The 26,202-nt window shown below is 46.5% G+C and overlaps 11 non-coding genes and 1 pseudogene across 11 annotated transcripts; all 12 read right to left on the reverse strand.

The window, feature by feature from the left end:
* Nucleotides 1–1,954: 1,954 nt before the first annotated feature.
* Nucleotides 1,955–2,145, reverse strand: LOC130320976 (U2 spliceosomal RNA). Its single transcript, XR_008866784.1, has one exon. It is a non-coding gene; the product is annotated as a U2 spliceosomal RNA (small nuclear RNA).
* Nucleotides 2,146–4,239: 2,094 nt separating this feature from the next.
* On the reverse strand, nucleotides 4,240–4,422 carry LOC130321050 (U2 spliceosomal RNA). The gene has a single exon (XR_008866847.1). It is a non-coding gene; the product is annotated as a U2 spliceosomal RNA (small nuclear RNA).
* A 693-nt stretch (nucleotides 4,423–5,115) lies between these two features.
* Nucleotides 5,116–5,275, reverse strand: LOC130321072 (U2 spliceosomal RNA; annotated as a pseudogene).
* Nucleotides 5,276–7,355: 2,080 nt separating this feature from the next.
* Nucleotides 7,356–7,546, reverse strand: LOC130320977 (U2 spliceosomal RNA). Its single transcript, XR_008866785.1, has one exon. It is a non-coding gene; the product is annotated as a U2 spliceosomal RNA (small nuclear RNA).
* A 2,094-nt stretch (nucleotides 7,547–9,640) lies between these two features.
* Nucleotides 9,641–9,831, reverse strand: LOC130320980 (U2 spliceosomal RNA). Its single transcript, XR_008866787.1, has one exon. It is a non-coding gene; the product is annotated as a U2 spliceosomal RNA (small nuclear RNA).
* A 2,087-nt stretch (nucleotides 9,832–11,918) lies between these two features.
* On the reverse strand, nucleotides 11,919–12,109 carry LOC130320981 (U2 spliceosomal RNA). The gene has a single exon (XR_008866788.1). It is a non-coding gene; the product is annotated as a U2 spliceosomal RNA (small nuclear RNA).
* Nucleotides 12,110–14,196: 2,087 nt separating this feature from the next.
* Nucleotides 14,197–14,387, reverse strand: LOC130320982 (U2 spliceosomal RNA). Its single transcript, XR_008866789.1, has one exon. It is a non-coding gene; the product is annotated as a U2 spliceosomal RNA (small nuclear RNA).
* A 2,084-nt stretch (nucleotides 14,388–16,471) lies between these two features.
* On the reverse strand, nucleotides 16,472–16,654 carry LOC130321052 (U2 spliceosomal RNA). The gene has a single exon (XR_008866849.1). It is a non-coding gene; the product is annotated as a U2 spliceosomal RNA (small nuclear RNA).
* Nucleotides 16,655–17,346: 692 nt separating this feature from the next.
* LOC130321075 (U2 spliceosomal RNA) lies at nucleotides 17,347–17,534 on the reverse strand. Its single transcript, XR_008866862.1, has one exon. It is a non-coding gene; the product is annotated as a U2 spliceosomal RNA (small nuclear RNA).
* Nucleotides 17,535–19,627: 2,093 nt separating this feature from the next.
* LOC130320983 (U2 spliceosomal RNA) lies at nucleotides 19,628–19,818 on the reverse strand. Its single transcript, XR_008866790.1, has one exon. It is a non-coding gene; the product is annotated as a U2 spliceosomal RNA (small nuclear RNA).
* A 2,089-nt stretch (nucleotides 19,819–21,907) lies between these two features.
* LOC130320984 (U2 spliceosomal RNA) lies at nucleotides 21,908–22,098 on the reverse strand. Its single transcript, XR_008866791.1, has one exon. It is a non-coding gene; the product is annotated as a U2 spliceosomal RNA (small nuclear RNA).
* A 2,097-nt stretch (nucleotides 22,099–24,195) lies between these two features.
* On the reverse strand, nucleotides 24,196–24,386 carry LOC130320985 (U2 spliceosomal RNA). Its single transcript, XR_008866792.1, has one exon. It is a non-coding gene; the product is annotated as a U2 spliceosomal RNA (small nuclear RNA).
* Nucleotides 24,387–26,202: the final 1,816 nt, after the last annotated feature.

The raw sequence follows: 26,202 nt of genomic DNA on the forward strand, positions 1-26,202 counted from the left end.
AACCCATACCATTATTGCTAAGCAGCAAGACAGGGGCCCATTGCACTCCCACGGGGCCTTTTTAAATGCAATCCATAACCCGGATTTGCCAGGAACCCTTCTTACTCCTCCTACTTGCATGTGACACTGGGCTTAGGATCTGCATAGGAAACACACACACAAGCACACACCTACCTTTGTTGCCTGCAGATGCCTCCTTGGCTGTCCCCAAACGGTATCAAACCAACACCCACGGGAAGCTGTAAGCATAGAGGACATGCCTGCACCCCATTGGACTTACCTGTGTGGGTTAAATCCGGGTTATTTGACAACCTATGGCGGTGATGGTTCTGCTCAGGCAGAGCAGTGCTGATGCTCCTCATAAAGCTGTCGCTGCTGTGAAGGTTCTAGGTGACATCACAAATCCCTATGGTTACATACACAACAAAGCTGGGTTGTTGTTGTTTACACTCTGCAAGGCCTGTGGAAGTGAGTGACATCATAGCACTGTAGTTCTGAGGGTTCAAGATGGATGCAACAATCTCCTGTTGCTTCTATGAAGGCCGTAATAGACGACATCACCAAACAGCTCCATAGTCACATACACAGCAAAGGAGAGATGTTGTTTACACCTAGTGATGTCAGTGGTATTGAGTGACATCACAGCACAGTGCTAAGGCTCCTGGGCCTGGACACAGCAGCGGCTGCAATATCTCAACGGAGAATACGTTTATATCTATGTGTGTGTGTGCGCATATATATATATATATATATATATATATATATATATATATATATATTTCTCCGCCGAAATCACTTTTAAACCCATTTCCACCTTTTTTTCCCTTCTCTTCCTCTTACTTTTTTTTCACGTTTTTTTACGTTTTTCTCCTTTTCGCCTCTTTTCTGGGCGTATTATTCTTCTTTTTCTTCTTTTTTTTCGTCTAATGCATACCCCATCAGTGCAGCAATGCTTATTCAATACCGCCAGCAGATGGAGACACTGGGGGATAATCTTCTAAGGATTTATACTGATTTTTCCTGTCTGAATTTGTCGCACAGAAAGTTGCAGGCCAAATATGTGTGACATTTCTGCGACTTTAGCTTCTAGAGCATTTTTACAACATTATACATAGGTGCTGAATACATAAAAAGCGACTGTTCAGCGACAGACAAGTCGCATCGGCTGAAAGTAGGCCAGAATGTCAGTCCATGTTGGAGCAGGTTTAGATACAGTCTAAAGCATAGATCTCAAAGTCTGTGCACAGAATTTAGCAAGGGCCTCGCACCTTCTGATGCATCAGGTAGGTGCACAATAGCATAGCCTAACCCTCTGTACTTTGGTCTATATTGATGCGGGACATAGACAGCCAGCTGATGACCAATCCATTAGTGCAATGGATGGCTGGAAGCATTTGTCTTTGCCTTTGCAATACCACAGAAGCAATGCATGGTCAATGTACAGCAATGACACACCTGTGTGAACAGCCAGGAGACCCCCCCCCCCCCCCCATGTTATGTTACATAGTTACATAGTTAGTACGGTCGAAAAAAGACATATGTCCATCAAGTTCAACCAGGGAATTAAGGGGTAGGGGTGTGGCGCGATATTGGGGAAGGGATGAGATTTTATATTTCTTCATAAGCATTAATCTTATTTTGTCAATTAGGAACATTCAGCACCCACCCGCTATCAAGGCAGCTGCCTATCATGTCATGCCCTACCTGCACAGGTGTGCTGGCTACTCAAATGATCCAATTAAGGAGGCCATTTAGTCAGCAGCAGCAGAAGTCCTGTGCCTGGACGCTCCAACAGGGGCCAGACACAAGCAGAAGCAGAAGCAGCAGAAGCAGCAGCAGCACCACCTTTTGTTTTTTGGCTGCAGCAGCAGCAAGGCCCACAGGGCTGGCTAGCTGGCTAGCCAGCAAGCAGGTAGCAATGAAAGTAGGAATCTTTCTTTTTAACCCTGTAAGGGGGTGGTGCACTGTACCCGAAGATACTGCCATATCGGGTCAATGCATAGGGCGACGGAAGCAAGCTTCGAAATCGGCCCCCGTTCTCAAAAATCCATTTAATATATGGTCCCCAGATAGGGGACGTATCAGATATTAAACTGATAAGAACAGATACTACACTTGATCTTAGCCAAAAGGCCGAGAAGCGATAACCGTGAAAGGGGCGGGCCCAACAAGGTCCCCTTCATGGGCACTATCACTGCTTGCTGTCAGGGAGGCTGCCAGACAATTTTCCATGCACACTCTGGGCTGGGGGGCAGTCAACCACCAGTACACACAGCAGAACCTAAACCCATACCATTATTGCTAAGCAGCAAGACAGGGGCCCATTGCACTCCCACGGGGCCTTTTTAAATGCAATCCATAACCCGGATTTGCCAGGAACCCTTCTTACTCCTCCTACTTGCATGTGACACTGGGCTTAGGATCTGCATAGGAAACACACACACAAGCACACACCTACCTTTGTTGCCTGCAGATGCCTCCTTGGCTGTCCCCAAACGGTATCAAACCAACACCCACGGGAAGCTGTAAGCATAGAGGACATGCCTGCACCCCATTGGACTTACCTGTGTGGGTTAAATCCGGGTTATTTGACAACCTATGGCGGTGATGGTTCTGCTCAGGCAGAGCAGTGCTGATGCTCCTCATAAAGCTGTCGCTGCTGTGAAGGTTCTAGGTGACATCACAAATCCCTATGGTTACATACACAACAAAGCTGGGTTGTTGTTGTTTACACTCTGCAAGGCCTGTGGAAGTGAGTGACATCATAGCACTGTAGTTCTGAGGGTTCAAGATGGATGCAACAATCTCCTGTTGCTTCTATGAAGGCCGTAATAGACGACATCACCAAACAGCTCCATAGTCACATACACAGCAAAGGAGAGATGTTGTTTACACCTAGTGATGTCAGTGGTATTGAGTGACATCACAGCACAGTGCTAAGGCTCCTGGGCCTGGACACAGCAGCGGCTGCAATATCTCAACGGAGAATACGTTTATATCTATGTGTGTGTGTGCGCATATATATATATATATATATATATATATATATATATATATATATATTTCTCCGCCGAAATCACTTTTAAACCCATTTCCACCTTTTTTTCCCTTCTCTTCCTCTTACTTTTTTTTCACGTTTTTTTACGTTTTTCTCCTTTTCGCCTCTTTTCTGGGCGTATTATTCTTCTTTTTCTTCTTTTTTTTCGTCTAATGCATACCCCATCAGTGCAGCAATGCTTATTCAATACCGCCAGCAGATGGAGACACTGGGGGATAATTTTCTAAGGATTTATACTGATTTTTCCTGTCTGAATTTGTCGCACAGAAAGTTGCAGGCCAAATATGTGTGACATTTCTGCGACTTTAGCTTCTAGAGCATTTTTACAACATTATACATAGGTGCTGAATACATAAAAAGCGACTGTTCAGCGACAGACAAGTCGCATCGGCTGAAAGTAGGCCAGAATGTCAGTCCATGTTGGAGCAGGTTTAGATACAGTCTAAAGCATAGATCTCAAAGTCTGTGCACAGAATTTAGCAAGGGCCTCGCACCTTCTGATGCATCAGGTAGGTGCACAATAGCATAGCCTAACCCTCTGTACTTTGGTCTATATTGATGCGGGACATAGACAGCCAGCTGATGACCAATCCATTAGTGCAATGGATGGCTGGAAGCATTTGTCTTTGCCTTTGCAATACCACAGAAGCAATGCATGGTCAATGTACAGCAATGACACACCTGTGTGAACAGCCAGGAGACCCCCCCCCCCCCCCCCATGTTATGTTACATAGTTACATAGTTAGTACGGTCGAAAAAAGACATATGTCCATCAAGTTCAACCAGGGAATTAAGGGGTAGGGGTGTGGCGCGATATTGGGGAAGGGATGAGATTTTATATTTCTTCATAAGCATTAATCTTATTTTGTCAATTAGGAACATTCAGCACCCACCCGCTATCAAGGCAGCTGCCTATCATGTCATGCCCTACCTGCACAGGTGTGCTGGCTACTCAAATGATCCAATTAAGGAGGCCATTTAGTCAGCAGCAGCAGAAGTCCTGTGCCTGGACGCTCCAACAGGGGCCAGACACAAGCAGAAGCAGAAGCAGCAGAAGCAGCAGCAGCACCACCTTTTGTTTTTTGGCTGCAGCAGCAGCAAGGCCCACAGGGCTGGCTAGCTGGCTAGCCAGCAAGCAGGTAGCAATGAAAGTAGGAATCTTTCTTTTTAACCCTGTAAGGGGGTGGTGCACTGTACCCGAAGATACTGCCATATCGGGTCAATGCATAGGGCGACGGAAGCAAGCTTCGAAATCGGCCCCCGTTCTCAAAAATCCATTTAATATATGGTCCCCAGATAGGGGACGTATCAGATATTAAACTGATAAGAACAGATTTTTTTTTTTTTTTTTATCTAAAGCCGAGGAACGTGCTTTCGATTCACCCAAAGTGCAAGAAAAAGTGCAAACGTGTTACACTAAAAAAACGTGCACAAAGGATGCGGTCTATCGCAAGCCCTTCTCCGATAGGAGAGAGGCCCCCCAACAAACCTTACCCTTCGCCTCCGGACCAAAAGGTACCTGCGAGGTTCCAGGTTCGATGTCCCTTTTCGCCGAAGCTACTAGGGGACCACAAATGCTCCCGGCATCCCCCTTGGCGTTAGCCAAGGTATCTGCCCGCAGAGCCGATTACGGTAGGTACCCTGCCAAAGCAGGAGTACCCGGGGTGTTTGCAGGGAGGTGCGGAACCTAATGGCCACACACACCTCCCCTAGACCGCCAGGAGGGACACCCAGAAGGGCTACCGCATCCTGACAAATCCTGTGAACACACAACACGCAAAAAGTGACACAGTGAGACAAAAAAGAAATAAATAAGTGAATGTGTGCAGATATACTGCCCGGACATCCGGCCGGATCTATAAAAATTTCTCTGATCCTAGCCAGAAGGCCGGGAATCAAGAGGTGAGTGCCACAAGGTGAAGAGATTATGGTGCCCGTGCTTCAACTCAGTGAGTCTATTCTCCCAGTGAGTTTCGGCACCTCGGGGTCACCACTCCCCGAGGCACAAAAGTACCTCGGCTCTAGACCCTCTCAGCCTCATGGCGAGACCCGGAGGGAACAGGTCACATCGGGGCAGCCGTCGAGCTGATTCCTCAGAACCAGCCCCGGAAAGCCCTGGTACACCTGCATCCTCCATGCAGCACCCATCCCCACCAGCATGAAAACTGATAAGAACAGATACTACACTTGATCTTAGCCAAAAGGCCGAGAAGCGATAACCGTGAAAGGGGCGGGCCCAACAAGGTCCCCTTCATGGGCACTATCACTGCTTGCTGTCAGGGAGGCTGCCAGACAATTTTCCATGCACACTCTGGGCTGGGGGGCAGTCAACCACCAGTACACACAGCAGAACCTAAACCCATACCATTATTGCTAAGCAGCAAGACAGGGGCCCATTGCACTCCCACGGGGCCTTTTTAAATGCAATCCATAACCCGGATTTGCCAGGAACCCTTCTTACTCCTCCTACTTGCATGTGACACTGGGCTTAGGATCTGCATAGGAAACACACACACAAGCACACACCTACCTTTGTTGCCTGCAGATGCCTCCTTGGCTGTCCCCAAACGGTATCAAACCAACACCCACGGGAAGCTGTAAGCATAGAGGACATGCCTGCACCCCATTGGACTTACCTGTGTGGGTTAAATCCGGGTTATTTGACAACCTATGGCGGTGATGGTTCTGCTCAGGCAGAGCAGTGCTGATGCTCCTCATAAAGCTGTCGCTGCTGTGAAGGTTCTAGGTGACATCACAAATCCCTATGGTTACATACACAACAAAGCTGGGTTGTTGTTGTTTACACTCTGCAAGGCCTGTGGAAGTGAGTGACATCATAGCACTGTAGTTCTGAGGGTTCAAGATGGATGCAACAATCTCCTGTTGCTTCTATGAAGGCCGTAATAGACGACATCACCAAACAGCTCCATAGTCACATACACAGCAAAGGAGAGATGTTGTTTACACCTAGTGATGTCAGTGGTATTGAGTGACATCACAGCACAGTGCTAAGGCTCCTGGGCCTGGACACAGCAGCGACTGCAATATCTCAACGGAGAATACGTTTATATCTATGTGTGTGTGTGCGCATATATATATATATATATATATATATATATATATATATATATATATATATTTCTCCGCCGAAATCACTTTTAAACCCATTTCCACCTTTTTTTCCCTTCTCTTCCTCTTACTTTTTTCACGTTTTTTTACGTTTTTCTCCTTTTCGCCTCTTTTCTGGGCGTATTATTCTTCTTTTTCTTCTTTTTTTTCGTCTAATGCATACCCCATCAGTGCAGCAATGCTTATTCAATACCGCCAGCAGATGGAGACACTGGGGGATAATTTTCTAAGGATTTATACTGATTTTTCCTGTCTGAATTTGTCGCACAGAAAGTTGCAGGCCAAATATGTGTGACATTTCTGCGACTTTAGCTTCTAGAGCATTTTTACAACATTATACATAGGTGCTGAATACATAAAAAGCGACTGTTCAGCGACAGACAAGTCGCATCGGCTGAAAGTAGGCCAGAATGTCAGTCCATGTTGGAGCAGGTTTAGATACAGTCTAAAGCATAAATCTCAAAGTCTGTGCACAGAATTTAGCAAGGGCCTCGCACCTTCTGATGCATCAGGTAGGTGCACAATAGCATAGCCTAACCCTCTGTACTTTGGTCTATATTGATGCGGGACATAGACAGCCAGCTGATGACCAATCCATTAGTGCAATGGATGGCTGGAAGCATTTGTCTTTGCCTTTGCAATACCACAGAAGCAATGCATGGTCAATGTACAGCAATGACACACCTGTGTGAACAGCCAGGAGACCCCCCCCCCCCCCCCATGTTATGTTACATAGTTACATAGTTAGTACGGTCGAAAAAAGACATATGTCCATCAAGTTCAACCAGGGAATTAAGGGGTAGGGGTGTGGCGCGATATTGGGGAAGGGATGAGATTTTATATTTCTTCATAAGCATTAATCTTATTTTGTCAATTAGGAACATTCAGCACCCACCCGCTATCAAGGCAGCTGCCTATCATGTCATGCCCTACCTGCACAGGTGTGCTGGCTACTCAAATGATCCAATTAAGGAGGCCATTTAGTCAGCAGCAGCAGAAGTCCTGTGCCTGGACGCTCCAACAGGGGCCAGACACAAGCAGAAGCAGAAGCAGCACCACCTTTTGTTTTTTGGCTGCAGCAGCAGCAAGGCCCACAGGGCTGGCTAGCTGGCTAGCCAGCAAGCAGGTAGCAATGAAAGTAGGAATCTTTCTTTTTAACCCTGTAAGGGGGTGGTGCACTGTACCCGAAGATACTGCCATATCGGGTCAATGCATAGGGCGACGGAAGCAAGCTTCGAAATCGGCCCCCGTTCTCAAAAATCCATTTAATATATGGTCCCCAGATAGGGGACGTATCAGATATTAAACTGATAAGAACAGATACTACACTTGATCTTAGCCAAAAGGCCGAGAAGCGATAACCGTGAAAGGGGCGGGCCCAACAAGGTCCCCTTCATGGGCACTATCACTGCTTGCTGTCAGGGAGGCTGCCAGACAATTTTCCATGCACACTCTGGGCTGGGGGGCAGTCAACCACCAGTACACACAGCAGAACCTAAACCCATACCATTATTGCTAAGCAGCAAGACAGGGGCCCATTGCACTCCCACGGGGCCTTTTTAAATGCAATCCATAACCCGGATTTGCCAGGAACCCTTCTTACTCCTCCTACTTGCATGTGACACTGGGCTTAGGATCTGCATAGGAAACACACACACAAGCACACACCTACCTTTGTTGCCTGCAGATGCCTCCTTGGCTGTCCCCAAACGGTATCAAACCAACACCCACGGGAAGCTGTAAGCATAGAGGACATGCCTGCACCCCATTGGACTTACCTGTGTGGGTTAAATCCGGGTTATTTGACAACCTATGGCGGTGATGGTTCTGCTCAGGCAGAGCAGTGCTGATGCTCCTCATAAAGCTGTCGCTGCTGTGAAGGTTCTAGGTGACATCACAAATCCCTATGGTTACATACACAACAAAGCTGGGTTGTTGTTGTTTACACTCTGCAAGGCCTGTGGAAGTGAGTGACATCATAGCACTGTAGTTCTGAGGGTTCAAGATGGATGCAACAATCTCCTGTTGCTTCTATGAAGGCCGTAATAGACGACATCACCAAACAGCTCCATAGTCACATACACAGCAAAGGAGAGATGTTGTTTACACCTAGTGATGTCAGTGGTATTGAGTGACATCACAGCACAGTGCTAAGGCTCCTGGGCCTGGACACAGCAGCGGCTGCAATATCTCAACGGAGAATACGTTTATATCTATGTGTGTGTGTGCGCATATATATATATATATATATATATATATATATATATATATATATATATTTCTCCGCCGAAATCACTTTTAAACCCATTTCCACCTTTTTTTCCCTTCTCTTCCTCTTACTTTTTTTTCACGTTTTTTTACGTTTTTCTCCTTTTCGCCTCTTTTCTGGGCGTATTATTCTTCTTTTTCTTCTTTTTTTTCGTCTAATGCATACCCCATCAGTGCAGCAATGCTTATTCAATACCGCCAGCAGATGGAGACACTGGGGGATAATTTTCTAAGGATTTATACTGATTTTTCCTGTCTGAATTTGTCGCACAGAAAGTTGCAGGCCAAATATGTGTGACATTTCTGCGACTTTAGCTTCTAGAGCATTTTTACAACATTATACATAGGTGCTGAATACATAAAAAGCGACTGTTCAGCGACAGACAAGTCGCATCGGCTGAAAGTAGGCCAGAATGTCAGTCCATGTTGGAGCAGGTTTAGATACAGTCTAAAGCATAGATCTCAAAGTCTGTGCACAGAATTTAGCAAGGGCCTCGCACCTTCTGATGCATCAGGTAGGTGCACAATAGCATAGCCTAACCCTCTGTACTTTGGTCTATATTGATGCGGGACATAGACAGCCAGCTGATGACCAATCCATTAGTGCAATGGATGGCTGGAAGCATTTGTCTTTGCCTTTGCAATACCACAGAAGCAATGCATGGTCAATGTACAGCAATGACACACCTGTGTGAACAGCCAGGAGACCCCCCCCCCCCCCCATGTTATGTTACATAGTTACATAGTTAGTACGGTCGAAAAAAGACATATGTCCATCAAGTTCAACCAGGGAATTAAGGGGTAGGGGTGTGGCGCGATATTGGGGAAGGGATGAGATTTTATATTTCTTCATAAGCATTAATCTTATTTTGTCAATTAGGAACATTCAGCACCCACCCGCTATCAAGGCAGCTGCCTATCATGTCATGCCCTACCTGCACAGGTGTGCTGGCTACTCAAATGATCCAATTAAGGAGGCCATTTAGTCAGCAGCAGCAGAAGTCCTGTGCCTGGACGCTCCAACAGGGGCCAGACACAAGCAGAAGCAGAAGCAGCAGAAGCAGCAGCAGCACCACCTTTTGTTTTTTGGCTGCAGCAGCAGCAAGGCCCACAGGGCTGGCTAGCTGGCTAGCCAGCAAGCAGGTAGCAATGAAAGTAGGAATCTTTCTTTTTAACCCTGTAAGGGGGTGGTGCACTGTACCCGAAGATACTGCCATATCGGGTCAATGCATAGGGCGACGGAAGCAAGCTTCGAAATCGGCCCCCGTTCTCAAAAATCCATTTAATATATGGTCCCCAGATAGGGGACGTATCAGATATTAAACTGATAAGAACAGATACTACACTTGATCTTAGCCAAAAGGCCGAGAAGCGATAACCGTGAAAGGGGCGGGCCCAACAAGGTCCCCTTCATGGGCACTATCACTGCTTGCTGTCAGGGAGGCTGCCAGACAATTTTCCATGCACACTCTGGGCTGGGGGGCAGTCAACCACCAGTACACACAGCAGAACCTAAACCCATACCATTATTGCTAAGCAGCAAGACAGGGGCCCATTGCACTCCCACGGGGCCTTTTTAAATGCAATCCATAACCCGGATTTGCCAGGAACCCTTCTTACTCCTCCTACTTGCATGTGACACTGGGCTTAGGATCTGCATAGGAAACACACACACAAGCACACACCTACCTTTGTTGCCTGCAGATGCCTCCTTGGCTGTCCCCAAACGGTATCAAACCAACACCCACGGGAAGCTGTAAGCATAGAGGACATGCCTGCACCCCATTGGACTTACCTGTGTGGGTTAAATCCGGGTTATTTGACAACCTATGGCGGTGATGGTTCTGCTCAGGCAGAGCAGTGCTGATGCTCCTCATAAAGCTGTCGCTGCTGTGAAGGTTCTAGGTGACATCACAAATCCCTATGGTTACATACACAACAAAGCTGGGTTGTTGTTGTTTACACTCTGCAAGGCCTGTGGAAGTGAGTGACATCATAGCACTGTAGTTCTGAGGGTTCAAGATGGATGCAACAATCTCCTGTTGCTTCTATGAAGGCCGTAATAGACGACATCACCAAACAGCTCCATAGTCACATACACAGCAAAGGAGAGATGTTGTTTACACCTAGTGATGTCAGTGGTATTGAGTGACATCACAGCACAGTGCTAAGGCTCCTGGGCCTGGACACAGCAGCGGCTGCAATATCTCAACGGAGAATACGTTTATATCTATGTGTGTGTGTGCGCATATATATATATATATATATATATATATATATATATATATTTCTCCGCCGAAATCACTTTTAAACCCATTTCCACCTTTTTTTCCCTTCTCTTCCTCTTACTTTTTTTTCACGTTTTTTTACGTTTTTCTCCTTTTCGCCTCTTTTCTGGGCGTATTATTCTTCTTTTTCTTCTTTTTTTTCGTCTAATGCATACCCCATCAGTGCAGCAATGCTTATTCAATACCGCCAGCAGATGGAGACACTGGGGGATAATTTTCTAAGGATTTATACTGATTTTTCCTGTCTGAATTTGTCGCACAGAAAGTTGCAGGCCAAATATGTGTGACATTTCTGCGACTTTAGCTTCTAGAGCATTTTTACAACATTATACATAGGTGCTGAATACATAAAAAGCGACTGTTCAGCGACAGACAAGTCGCATCGGCTGAAAGTAGGCCAGAATGTCAGTCCATGTTGGAGCAGGTTTAGATACAGTCTAAAGCATAGATCTCAAAGTCTGTGCACAGAATTTAGCAAGGGCCTCGCACCTTCTGATGCATCAGGTAGGTGCACAATAGCATAGCCTAACCCTCTGTACTTTGGTCTATATTGATGCGGGACATAGACAGCCAGCTGATGACCAATCCATTAGTGCAATGGATGGCTGGAAGCATTTGTCTTTGCCTTTGCAATACCACAGAAGCAATGCATGGTCAATGTACAGCAATGACACACCTGTGTGAACAGCCAGGAGACCCCCCCCCCCCCACCATGTTATGTTACATAGTTACATAGTTAGTACGGTCGAAAAAAGACATATGTCCATCAAGTTCAACCAGGGAATTAAGGGGTAGGGGTGTGGCGCGATATTGGGGAAGGGATGAGATTTTATATTTCTTCATAAGCATTAATCTTATTTTGTCAATTAGGAACATTCAGCACCCACCCGCTATCAAGGCAGCTGCCTATCATGTCATGCCCTACCTGCACAGGTGTGCTGGCTACTCAAATGATCCAATTAAGGAGGCCATTTAGTCAGCAGCAGCAGAAGTCCTGTGCCTGGACGCTCCAACAGGGGCCAGACACAAGCAGAAGCAGAAGCAGCAGAAGCAGCAGCAGCACCACCTTTTGTTTTTTGGCTGCAGCAGCAGCAAGGCCCACAGGGCTGGCTAGCTGGCTAGCCAGCAAGCAGGTAGCAATGAAAGTAGGAATCTTTCTTTTTAACCCTGTAAGGGGGTGGTGCACTGTACCCGAAGATACTGCCATATCGGGTCAATGCATAGGGCGACGGAAGCAAGCTTCGAAATCGGCCCCCGTTCTCAAAAATCCATTTAATATATGGTCCCCAGATAGGGGACGTATCAGATATTAAACTGATAAGAACAGATACTACACTTGATCTTAGCCAAAAGGCCGAGAAGCGATAACCGTGAAAGGGGCGGGCCCAACAAGGTCCCCTTCATGGGCACTATCACTGCTTGCTGTCAGGGAGGCTGCCAGACAATTTTCCATGCACACTCTGGGCTGGGGGGCAGTCAACCACCAGTACACACAGCAGAACCTAAACCCATACCATTATTGCTAAGCAGCAAGACAGGGGCCCATTGCACTCCCACGGGGCCTTTTTAAATGCAATCCATAACCCGGATTTGCCAGGAACCCTTCTTACTCCTCCTACTTGCATGTGACACTGGGCTTAGGATCTGCATAGGAAACACACACACAAGCACACACCTACCTTTGTTGCCTGCAGATGCCTCCTTGGCTGTCCCCAAACGGTATCAAACCAACACCCACGGGAAGCTGTAAGCATAGAGGACATGCCTGCACCCCATTGGACTTACCTGTGTGGGTTAAATCCGGGTTATTTGACAACCTATGGCGGTGATGGTTCTGCTCAGGCAGAGCAGTGCTGATGCTCCTCATAAAGCTGTCGCTGCTGTGAAGGTTCTAGGTGACATCACAAATCCCTATGGTTACATACACAACAAAGCTGGGTTGTTGTTGTTTACACTCTGCAAGGCCTGTGGAAGTGAGTGACATCATAGCACTGTAGTTCTGAGGGTTCAAGATGGATGCAACAATCTCCTGTTGCTTCTATGAAGGCCGTAATAGACGACATCACCAAACAGCTCCATAGTCACATACACAGCAAAGGAGAGATGTTGTTTACACCTAGTGATGTCAGTGGTATTGAGTGACATCACAGCACAGTGCTAAGGCTCCTGGGCCTGGACACAGCAGCGGCTGCAATATCTCAACGGAGAATACGTTTATATCTATGTGTGTGTGTGCGCATATATATATATATATATATATATATATATATATATATTTCTCCGCCGAAATCACTTTTAAACCCATTTCCACCTTTTTTTCCCTTCTCTTCCTCTTACTTTTTTTTCACGTTTTTTTACGTTTTTCTCCTTTTCGCCTCTTTTCTGGGCGTATTATTCTTCTTTTTCTTCTTTTTTTTCGTCTAATGCATACCCCATCAGTGCAGCAATGCTTATTCAATACCGCCAGCAGATGGAGACACTGGGGGATAATTTTCTAAGGATTTATACTGATTTTTCCTGTCTGAATTTGTCGCACAGAAAGTTGCAGGCCAAATATGTGTGACATTTCTGCGACTTTAGCTTCTAGAGCATTTTTACAACATTATACATAGGTGCTGAATACATAAAAAGCGACTGTTCAGCGACAGACAAGTCGCATCGGCTGAAAGTAGGCCAGAATGTCAGTCCATGTTGGAGCAGGTTTAGATACAGTCTAAAGCATAGATCTCAAAGTCTGTGCACAGAATTTAGCAAGGGCCTCGCACCTTCTGATGCATCAGGTAGGTGCACAATAGCATAGCCTAACCCTCTGTACTTTGGTCTATATTGATGCGGGACATAGACAGCCAGCTGATGACCAATCCATTAGTGCAATGGATGGCTGGAAGCATTTGTCTTTGCCTTTGCAATACCACAGAAGCAATGCATGGTCAATGTACAGCAATGACACACCTGTGTGAACAGCCAGGAGACCCCCCCCCCCCCCCCCCATGTTATGTTACATAGTTACATAGTTAGTACGGTCGAAAAAAGACATATGTCCATCAAGTTCAACCAGGGAATTAAGGGGTAGGGGTGTGGCGCGATATTGGGGAAGGGATGAGATTTTATATTTCTTCATAAGCATTAATCTTATTTTGTCAATTAGGAACATTAAGCACCCACCCGCTATCAAGGCAGCTGCCTATCATGTCATGCCCTACCTGCACAGGTGTGCTGGCTACTCAAATGATCCAATTAAGGAGGCCATTTAGTCAGCAGCAGCAGAAGTCCTGTGCCTGGACGCTCCAACAGGGGCCAGACACAAGCAGAAGCAGAAGCAGCAGAAGCAGCAGCAGCACCACCTTTTGTTTTTTGGCTGCAGCAGCAGCAAGGCCCACAGGGCTGGCTAGCTAGCTAGCCAGCAAGCAGGTAGCAATGAAAGTAGGAATCTTTCTTTTTAACCCTGTAAGGGGGTGGTGCACTGTACCCGAAGATACTGCCATATCGGGTCAATGCATAGGGCGACGGAAGCAAGCTTCGAAATCGGCCCCCGTTCTCAAAAATCCATTTAATATATGGTCCCCAGATAGGGGACGTATCAGATATTAAACTGATAAGAACAGATACTACACTTGATCTTAGCCAAAAGGCCGAGAAGCGATAACCGTGAAAGGGGCGGGCCCAACAAGGTCCCCTTCATGGGCACTATCACTGCTTGCTGTCAGGGAGGCTGCCAGACAATTTTCCATGCACACTCTGGGCTGGGGGGCAGTCAACCACCAGTACACACAGCAGAACCTAAACCCATACCATTATTGCTAAGCAGCAAGACAGGGGCCCATTGCACTCCCACGGGGCCTTTTTAAATGCAATCCATAACCCGGATTTGCCAGGAACCCTTCTTACTCCTCCTACTTGCATGTGACACTGGGCTTAGGATCTGCATAGGAAACACACACACAAGCACACACCTACCTTTGTTGCCTGCAGATGCCTCCTTGGCTGTCCCCAAACGGTATCAAACCAACACCCACGGGAAGCTGTAAGCATAGAGGACATGCCTGCACCCCATTGGACTTACCTGTGTGGGTTAAATCCGGGTTATTTGACAACCTATGGCGGTGATGGTTCTGCTCAGGCAGAGCAGTGCTGATGCTCCTCATAAAGCTGTCGCTGCTGTGAAGGTTCTAGGTGACATCACAAATCCCTATGGTTACATACACAACAAAGCTGGGTTGTTGTTGTTTACACTCTGCAAGGCCTGTGGAAGTGAGTGACATCATAGCACTGTAGTTCTGAGGGTTCAAGATGGATGCAACAATCTCCTGTTGCTTCTATGAAGGCCGTAATAGACGACATCACCAAACAGCTCCATAGTCACATACACAGCAAAGGAGAGATGTTGTTTACACCTAGTGATGTCAGTGGTATTGAGTGACATCACAGCACAGTGCTAAGGCTCCTGGGCCTGGACACAGCAGCGGCTGCAATATCTCAACGGAGAATACGTTTATATCTATGTGTGTGTGTGCGCATATATATATATATATATATATATATATATATATATATATTTCTCCGCCGAAATCACTTTTAAACCCATTTCCACCTTTTTTTCCCTTCTCTTCCTCTTACTTTTTTTTCACGTTTTTTTACGTTTTTCTCCTTTTCGCCTCTTTTCTGGGCGTATTATTCTTCTTTTTCTTCTTTTTTTTCGTCTAATGCATACCCCATCAGTGCAGCAATGCTTATTCAATACCGCCAGCAGATGGAGACACTGGGGGATAATTTTCTAAGGATTTATACTGATTTTTCCTGTCTGAATTTGTCGCACAGAAAGTTGCAGGCCAAATATGTGTGACATTTCTGCGACTTTAGCTTCTAGAGCATTTTTACAACATTATACATAGGTGCTGAATACATAAAAAGCGACTGTTCAGCGACAGACAAGTCGCATCGGCTGAAAGTAGGCCAGAATGTCAGTCCATGTTGGAGCAGGTTTAGATACAGTCTAAAGCATAGATCTCAAAGTCTGTGCACAGAATTTAGCAAGGGCCTCGCACCTTCTGATGCATCAGGTAGGTGCACAATAGCATAGCCTAACCCTCTGTACTTTGGTCTATATTGATGCGGGACATAGACAGCCAGCTGATGACCAATCCATTAGTGCAATGGATGGCTGGAAGCATTTGTCTTTGCCTTTGCAATACCACAGAAGCAATGCATGGTCAATGTACAGCAATGACACACCTGTGTGAACAGCCAGGAGACCCCCCCCCCCCCATGTTATGTTACATAGTTACATAGTTAGTACGGTCGAAAAAAGACATATGTCCATCAAGTTCAACCAGGGAATTAAGGGGTAGGGGTGTGGCGCGATATTGGGGAAGGGATGAGATTTTATATTTCTTCATAAGCATTAATCTTATTTTGTCAATTAGGAACATTCAGCACCCACCCGCTATCAAGGCAGCTGCCTATCATGTCATGCCCTACCTGCACAGGTGTGCTGGCTACTCAAATGATCCAATTAAGGAGGCCATTTAGTCAGCAGCAGCAGAAGTCCTGTGCCTGGACGCTCCAACAGGGGCCAGACACAAGCAGAAGCAGAAGCAGCAGAAGCAGCAGCAGCACCACCTTTTGTTTTTTGGCTGCAGCAGCAGCAAGGCCCACAGGGCTGGCTAGCTGGCTAGCCAGCAAGCAGGTAGCAATGAAAGTAGGAATCTTTCTTTTTAACCCTGTAAGGGGGTGGTGCACTGTACCCGAAGATACTGCCATATCGGGTCAATGCATAGGGCGACGGAAGCAAGCTTCGAAATCGGCCCCCGTTCTCAAAAATCCATTTAATATATGGTCCCCAGATAGGGGACGTATCAGATATTAAACTGATAAGAACAGATTTTTTTTTTTTTTTTTTTTTAAAGCCGAGGAACGTGCTTTCGATTCACCCAAAGTGCAAGAAAAAGTGCAAACGTGTTACACTAAAAAAACGTGCACAAAGGATGCGGTCTATCGCAAGCCCTTCTCCGATAGGAGAGAGGCCCCCCAACAAACCTTACCCTTCGCCTCCGGACCAAAAGGTACCTGCGAGGTTCCAGGTTCGATGTCCCTTTTCGCCGAAGCTACTAGGGGACCACAAATGCTCCCGGCATCCCCCTTGGCGTTAGCCAAGGTATCTGCCCGCAGAGCCGATTACGGTAGGTACCCTGCCAAAGCAGGAGTACCCGGGGTGTTTGCAGGGAGGTGCGGAACCTAATGGCCACACACACCTCCCCTAGACCGCCAGGAGGGACACCCAGAAGGGCTACCGCATCCTGACAAATCCTGTGAACACACAACACGCAAAAAGTGACACAGTGAGACAAAAAAGAAATAAATAAGTGAATGTGTGCAGATATACTGCCCGGACATCCGGCCGGATCTATAAAAATTTCTCTGATCCTAGCCAGAAGGCCGGGAATCAAGAGGTGAGTGCCACAAGGTGAAGAGATTATGGTGCCCGTGCTTCAACTCAGTGAGCCTATTCTCCCAGTGAGTTTCGGCACCTCGGGGTCACCACTCCCCGAGGCACAAAGTACCTCGGCTCTAGACCCTCTCAGCCTCATGGCGAGACCCGGAGGGAACAGGTCACATCGGGGCAGCCGTCGAGCTGATTCCTCAGAACCAGCCCCGGAAAGCCCTGGTACACCTGCATCCTCCATGCAGCACCCATCCCCACCAGCCCCATACCGGCGTTACTGTCCACCGGCATGAAAAACTGATAAGAACAGATACTACACTTGATCTTAGCCAAAAGGCCGAGAAGCGATAACCGTGAAAGGGGCGGGCCCAACAAGGTCCCCTTCATGGGCACTATCACTGCTTGCTGTCAGGGAGGCTGCCAGACAATTTTCCATGCACACTCTGGGCTGGGGGGCAGTCAACCACCAGTACACACAGCAGAACCTAAACCCATACCATTATTGCTAAGCAGCAAGACAGGGGCCCATTGCACTCCCACGGGGCCTTTTTAAATGCAATCCATAACCCGGATTTGCCAGGAACCCTTCTTACTCCTCCTACTTGCATGTGACACTGGGCTTAGGATCTGCATAGGAAACACACACACAAGCACACACCTACCTTTGTTGCCTGCAGATGCCTCCTTGGCTGTCCCCAAACGGTATCAAACCAACACCCACGGGAAGCTGTAAGCATAGAGGACATGCCTGCACCCCATTGGACTTACCTGTGTGGGTTAAATCCGGGTTATTTGACAACCTATGGCGGTGATGGTTCTGCTCAGGCAGAGCAGTGCTGATGCTCCTCATAAAGCTGTCGCTGCTGTGAAGGTTCTAGGTGACATTACAAATCCCTATGGTTACATACACAACAAAGCTGGGTTGTTGTTGTTTACACTCTGCAAGGCCTGTGGAAGTGAGTGACATCATAGCACTGTAGTTCTGAGGGTTCTAGATGGATGCAACAATCTCCTGTTGCTTCTATGAAGGCCGTAATAGACGACATCACCAAACAGCTCCATAGTCACATACACAGCAAAGGAGAGATGTTGTTTACACCTAGTGATGTCAGTGGTATTGAGTGACATCACAGCACAGTGCTAAGGCTCCTGGGCCTGGACACAGCAGCGGCTGCAATATCTCAACGGAGAATACGTTTATATCTATGTGTGTGTGTGCGCATATATATATATATATATATATATATATATATATATATATATTTCTCCGCCGAAATCACTTTTAAACCCATTTCCACCTTTTTTTCCCTTCTCTTCCTCTTACTTTTTTTTCACGTTTTTTTACGTTTTTCTCCTTTTCGCCTCTTTTCTGGGCGTATTATTCTTCTTTTTCTTCTTTTTTTTTGTCTAATGCATACCCCATCAGTGCAGCAATGCTTATTCAATACCGCCAGCAGATGGAGACACTGGGGGATAATTTTCTAAGGATTTATACTGATTTTTCCTGTCTGAATTTGTCGCACAGAAAGTTGCAGGCCAAATATGTGTGACATTTCTGCGACTTTAGCTTCTAGAGCATTTTTACAACATTATACATAGGTGCTGAATACATAAAAAGCGACTGTTCAGCGACAGACAAGTCGCATCGGCTGAAAGTAGGCCAGAATGTCAGTCCATGTTGGAGCAGGTTTAGATACAGTCTAAAGCATAGATCTCAAAGTCTGTGCACAGAATTTAGCAAGGGCCTCGCACCTTCTGATGCATCAGGTAGGTGCACAATAGCATAGCCTAACCCTCTGTACTTTGGTCTATATTGATGCGGGACATAGACAGCCAGCTGATGACCAATCCATTAGTGCAATGGATGGCTGGAAGCATTTGTCTTTGCCTTTGCAATACCACAGAAGCAATGCATGGTCAATGTACAGCAATGACACACCTGTGTGAACAGCCAGGAGACCCCCCCCCCCCCCCCCCCCATGTTATGTTACATAGTTACATAGTTAGTACGGTCGAAAAAAGACATATGTCCATCAAGTTCAACCAGGGAATTAAGGGGTAGGGGTGTGGCGCGATATTGGGGAAGGGATGAGATTTTATATTTCTTCATAAGCATTAATCTTATTTTGTCAATTAGGAACATTCAGCACCCACCCGCTATCAAGGCAGCTGCCTATCATGTCATGCCCTACCTGCACAGGTGTGCTGGCTACTCAAATGATCCAATTAAGGAGGCCATTTAGTCAGCAGCAGCAGAAGTCCTGTGCCTGGACGCTCCAACAGGGGCCAGACACAAGCAGAAGCAGAAGCAGCAGAAGCAGCAGCAGCACCACCTTTTGTTTTTTGGCTGCAGCAGCAGCAAGGCCCACAGGGCTGGCTAGCTGGCTAGCCAGCAAGCAGGTAGCAATGAAAGTAGGAATCTTTCTTTTTAACCCTGTAAGGGGGTGGTGCACTGTACCCGAAGATACTGCCATATCGGGTCAATGCATAGGGCGACGGAAGCAAGCTTCGAAATCGGCCCCCGTTCTCAAAAATCCATTTAATATATGGTCCCCAGATAGGGGACGTATCAGATATTAAACTGATAAGAACAGATACTACACTTGATCTTAGCCAAAAGGCCGAGAAGCGATAACCGTGAAAGGGGCGGGCCCAACAAGGTCCCCTTCATGGGCACTATCACTGCTTGCTGTCAGGGAGGCTGCCAGACAATTTTCCATGCACACTCTGGGCTGGGGGGCAGTCAACCACCAGTACACACAGCAGAACCTAAACCCATACCATTATTGCTAAGCAGCAAGACAGGGGCCCATTGCACTCCCACGGGGCCTTTTTAAATGCAATCCATAACCCGGATTTGCCAGGAACCCTTCTTACTCCTCCTACTTGCATGTGACACTGGGCTTAGGATCTGCATAGGAAACACACACACAAGCACACACCTACCTTTGTTGCCTGCAGATGCCTCCTTGGCTGTCCCCAAACGGTATCAAACCAACACCCACGGGAAGCTGTAAGCATAGAGGACATGCCTGCACCCCATTGGACTTACCTGTGTGGGTTAAATCCGGGTTATTTGACAACCTATGGCGGTGATGGTTCTGCTCAGGCAGAGCAGTGCTGATGCTCCTCATAAAGCTGTCGCTGCTGTGAAGGTTCTAGGTGACATCACAAATCCCTATGGTTACATACACAACAAAGCTGGGTTGTTGTTGTTTACACTCTGCAAGGCCTGTGGAAGTGAGTGACATCATAGCACTGTAGTTCTGAGGGTTCAAGATGGATGCAACAATCTCCTGTTGCTTCTATGAAGGCCGTAATAGACGACATCACCAAACAGCTCCATAGTCACATACACAGCAAAGGAGAGATGTTGTTTACACCTAGTGATGTCAGTGGTATTGAGTGACATCACAGCACAGTGCTAAGGCTCCTGGGCCTGGACACAGCAGCGGCTGCAATATCTCAACGGAGAATACGTTTATATCTATGTGTGTGTGTGCGCATATATATATATATATATATATATATATATATATATATATATTTCTCCGCCGAAATCACTTTTAAACCCATTTCCACCTTTTTTTCCCTTCTCTTCCTCTTACTTTTTTTTCACGTTTTTTTACGTTTTTCTCCTTTTCGCCTCTTTTCTGGGCGTATTATTCTTCTTTTTCTTCTTTTTTTTCGTCTAATGCATACCCCATCAGTGCAGCAATGCTTATTCAATACCGCCAGCAGATGGAGACACTGGGGGATAATTTTCTAAGGATTTATACTGATTTTTCCTGTCTGAATTTGTCGCACAGAAAGTTGCAGGCCAAATATGTGTGACATTTCTGCGACTTTAGCTTCTAGAGCATTTTTACAACATTATACATAGGTGCTGAATACATAAAAAGCGACTGTTCAGCGACAGACAAGTCGCATCGGCTGAAAGTAGGCCAGAATGTCAGTCCATGTTGGAGCAGGTTTAGATACAGTCTAAAGCATAGATCTCAAAGTCTGTGCACAGAATTTAGCAAGGGCCTCGCACCTTCTGATGCATCAGGTAGGTGCACAATAGCATAGCCTAACCCTCTGTACTTTGGTCTATATTGATGCGGGACATAGACAGCCAGCTGATGACCAATCCATTAGTGCAATGGATGGCTGGAAGCATTTGTCTTTGCCTTTGCAATACCACAGAAGCAATGCATGGTCAATGTACAGCAATGACACACCTGTGTGAACAGCCAGGAGACCCCCCCCCCCCCCCCATGTTATGTTACATAGTTACATAGTTAGTACGGTCGAAAAAAGACATATGTCCATCAAGTTCAACCAGGGAATTAAGGGGTAGGGGTGTGGCGCGATATTGGGGAAGGGATGAGATTTTATATTTCTTCATAAGCATTAATCTTATTTTGTCAATTAGGAACATTCAGCACCCACCCGCTATCAAGGCAGCTGCCTATCATGTCATGCCCTACCTGCACAGGTGTGCTGGCTACTCAAATGATCCAATTAAGGAGGCCATTTAGTCAGCAGCAGCAGAAGTCCTGTGCCTGGACGCTCCAACAGGGGCCAGACACAAGCAGAAGCAGAAGCAGCAGAAGCAGCAGCAGCACCACCTTTTGTTTTTTGGCTGCAGCAGCAGCAAGGCCCACAGGGCTGGCTAGCTGGCTAGCCAGCAAGCAGGTAGCAATGAAAGTAGGAATCTTTCTTTTTAACCCTGTAAGGGGGTGGTGCACTGTACCCGAAGATACTGCCATATCGGGTCAATGCATAGGGCGACGGAAGCAAGCTTCGAAATCGGCCCCCGTTCTCAAAAATCCATTTAATATATGGTCCCCAGATAGGGGACGTATCAGATATTAAACTGATAAGAACAGATACTACACTTGATCTTAGCCAAAAGGCCGAGAAGCGATAACCGTGAAAGGGGCGGGCCCAACAAGGTCCCCTTCATGGGCACTATCACTGCTTGCTGTCAGGGAGGCTGCCAGACAATTTTCCATGCACACTCTGGGCTGGGGGGCAGTCAACCACCAGTACACACAGCAGAACCTAAACCCATACCATTATTGCTAAGCAGCAAGACAGGGGCCCATTGCACTCCCACGGGGCCTTTTTAAATGCAATCCATAACCCGGATTTGCCAGGAACCCTTCTTACTCCTCCTACTTGCATGTGACACTGGGCTTAGGATCTGCATAGGAAACACACACACAAGCACACACCTACCTTTGTTGCCTGCAGATGCCTCCTTGGCTGTCCCCAAACGGTATCAAACCAACACCCACGGGAAGCTGTAAGCATAGAGGACATGCCTGCACCCCATTGGACTTACCTGTGTGGGTTAAATCCGGGTTATTTGACAACCTATGGCGGTGATGGTTCTGCTCAGGCAGAGCAGTGCTGATGCTCCTCATAAAGCTGTCGCTGCTGTGAAGGTTCTAGGTGACATCACAAATCCCTATGGTTACATACACAACAAAGAAAGCTGGGTTGTTGTTGTTTACACTCTGCAAGGCCTGTGGAAGTGAGTGACATCATAGCACTGTAGTTCTGAGGGTTCAAGATGGATGCAACAATCTCCTGTTGCTTCTATGAAGGCCGTAATAGACGACATCACCAAACAGCTCCATAGTCACATACACAGCAAAGGAGAGATGTTGTTTACACCTAGTGATGTCAGTGGTATTGAGTGACATCACAGCACAGTGCTAAGGCTCCTGGGCCTGGACACAGCAGCGGCTGCAATATCTCAACGGAGAATACGTTTATATCTATGTGTGTGTGTGCGCATATATATATATATATATATATATATATATATATATATATATATATATTTCTCCGCCGAAATCACTTTTAAACCCATTTCCACCTTTTTTTCCCTTCTCTTCCTCTTACTTTTTTTTCACGTTTTTTTACGTTTTTCTCCTTTTCGCCTCTTTTCTGGGCGTATTATTCTTCTTTTTCTTCTTTTTTTTCGTCTAATGCATACCCCATCAGTGCAGCAATGCTTATTCAATACCGCCAGCAGATGGAGACACTGGGGGATAATTTTCTAAGGATTTATACTGATTTTTCCTGTCTGAATTTGTCGCACAGAAAGTTGCAGGCCAAATATGTGTGACATTTCTGCGACTTTAGCTTCTAGAGCATTTTTACAACATTATACATAGGTGCTGAATACATAAAAAGCGACTGTTCAGCGACAGACAAGTCGCATCGGCTGAAAGTAGGCCAGAATGTCAGTCCATGTTGGAGCAGGTTTAGATACAGTCTAAAGCATAGATCTCAAAGTCTGTGCACAGAATTTAGCAAGGGCCTCGCACCTTCTGATGCATCAGGTAGGTGCACAATAGCATAGCCTAACCCTCTGTACTTTGGTCTATATTGATGCGGGACATAGACAGCCAGCTGATGACCAATCCATTAGTGCAATGGATGGCTGGAAGCATTTGTCTTTGCCTTTGCAATACCACAGAAGCAATGCATGGTCAATGTACAGCAATGACACACCTGTGTGAACAGCCAGGAGACCCCCCCCCCCCCCATGTTATGTTACATAGTTACATAGTTAGTACGGTCGAAAAAAGACATATGTCCATCAAGTTCAACCAGGGAATTAAGGGGTAGGGGTGTGGCGCGATATTGGGGAAGGGATGAGATTTTATATTTCTTCATAAGCATTAATCTTATTTTGTCAATTAGGAACATTCAGCACCCACCCGCTATCAAGGCAGCTGCCTATCATGTCATGCCCTACCTGCACAGGTGTGCTGGCTACTCAAATGATCCAATTAAGGAGGCCATTTAGTCAGCAGCAGCAGAAGTCCTGTGCCTGGACGCTCCAACAGGGGCCAGACACAAGCAGAAGCAGAAGCAGCAGAAGCAGCAGCAGCACCACCTTTTGTTTTTTGGCTGCAGCAGCAGCAAGGCCCACAGGGCTGGCTAGCTGGCTAGCCAGCAAGCAGGTAGCAATGAAAGTAGGAATCTTTCTTTTTAACCCTGTAAGGGGGTGGTGCACTGTACCCGAAGATACTGCCATATCGGGTCAATGCATAGGGCGACGGAAGCAAGCTTCGAAATCGGCCCCCGTTCTCAAAAATCCATTTAATATATGGTCCCCAGATAGGGGACGTATCAGATATTAAACTGATAAGAACAGATACTACACTTGATCTTAGCCAAAAGGCCGAGAAGCGATAACCGTGAAAGGGGCGGGCCCAACAAGGTCCCCTTCATGGGCACTATCACTGCTTGCTGTCAGGGAGGCTGCCAGACAATTTTCCATGCACACTCTGGGCTGGGGGGCAGTCAACCACCAGTACACACAGCAGAACCTAAACCCATACCATTATTGCTAAGCAGCAAGACAGGGGCCCATTGCACTCCCACGGGGCCTTTTTAAATGCAATCCATAACCCGGATTTGCCAGGAACCCTTCTTACTCCTCCTACTTGCATGTGACACTGGGCTTAGGATCTGCATAGGAAACACACACACAAGCACACACCTACCTTTGTTGCCTGCAGATGCCTCCTTGGCTGTCCCCAAACGGTATCAAACCAACACCCACGGGAAGCTGTAAGCATAGAGGACATGCCTGCACCCCATTGGACTTACCTGTGTGGGTTAAATCCGGGTTATTTGACAACCTATGGCGGTGATGGTTCTGCTCAGGCAGAGCAGTGCTGATGCTCCTCATAAAGCTGTCGCTGCTGTGAAGGTTCTAGGTGACATCACAAATCCCTATGGTTACATACACAACAAAGCTGGGTTGTTGTTGTTTACACTCTGCAAGGCCTGTGGAAGTGAGTGACATCATAGCACTGTAGTTCTGAGGGTTCAAGATGGATGCAACAATCTCCTGTTGCTTCTATGAAGGCCGTAATAGACGACATCACCAAACAGCTCCATAGTCACATACACAGCAAAGGAGAGATGTTGTTTACACCTAGTGATGTCAGTGGTATTGAGTGACATCACAGCACAGTGCTAAGGCTCCTGGGCCTGGACACAGCAGCGGCTGCAATATCTCAACGGAGAATACGTTTATATCTATGTGTGTGTGTGCGCATATATATATATATATATATATATATATATATATATATATATATATATATTTCTCCGCCGAAATCACTTTTAAACCCATTTCCACCTTTTTTTCCCTTCTCTTCCTCTTACTTTTTTTTCACGTTTTTTTACGTTTTTCTCCTTTTCGCCTCTTTTCTGGGCGTATTATTCTTCTTTTTCTTCTTTTTTTTCGTCTAATGCATACCCCATCAGTGCAGCAATGCTTATTCAATACCGCCAGCAGATGGAGACACTGGGGGATAATTTTCTAAGGATTTATACTGATTTTTCCTGTCTGAATTTGTCGCACAGAAAGTTGCAGGCCAAATATGTGTGACATTTCTGCGACTTTAGCTTCTAGAGCATTTTTACAACATTATACATAGGTGCTGAATACATAAAAAGCGACTGTTCAGCGACAGACAAGTCGCATCGGCTGAAAGTAGGCCAGAATGTCAGTCCATGTTGGAGCAGGTTTAGATACAGTCTAAAGCATAGATCTCAAAGTCTGTGCACAGAATTTAGCAAGGGCCTCGCACCTTCTGATGCATCAGGTAGGTGCACAATAGCATAGCCTAACCCTTTGTACTTTGGTCTATATTGATGCGGGACATAGACAGCCAGCTGATGACCAATCCATTAGTGCAATGGATGGCTGGAAGCATTTGTCTTTGCCTTTGCAATACCACAGAAGCAATGCATGGTCAATGTACAGCAATGACACACCTGTGTGAACAGCCAGGAGACCCCCCCCCCCCCATGTTATGTTACATAGTTACATAGTTAGTACGGTCGAAAAAAGACATATGTCCATCAAGTTCAACCAGGGAATTAAGGGGTAGGGGTGTGGCGCGATATTGGGGAAGGGATGAGATTTTATATTTCTTCATAAGCATTAATCTTATTTTGTCAATTAGGAACATTCAGCACCCACCCGCTATCAA

This window comes from Hyla sarda, unplaced genomic scaffold, assembly GCF_029499605.1.
Source record: "Hyla sarda isolate aHylSar1 unplaced genomic scaffold, aHylSar1.hap1 scaffold_223, whole genome shotgun sequence".
Classification (NCBI taxonomy): Eukaryota; Metazoa; Chordata; class Amphibia; order Anura; family Hylidae; genus Hyla; species Hyla sarda.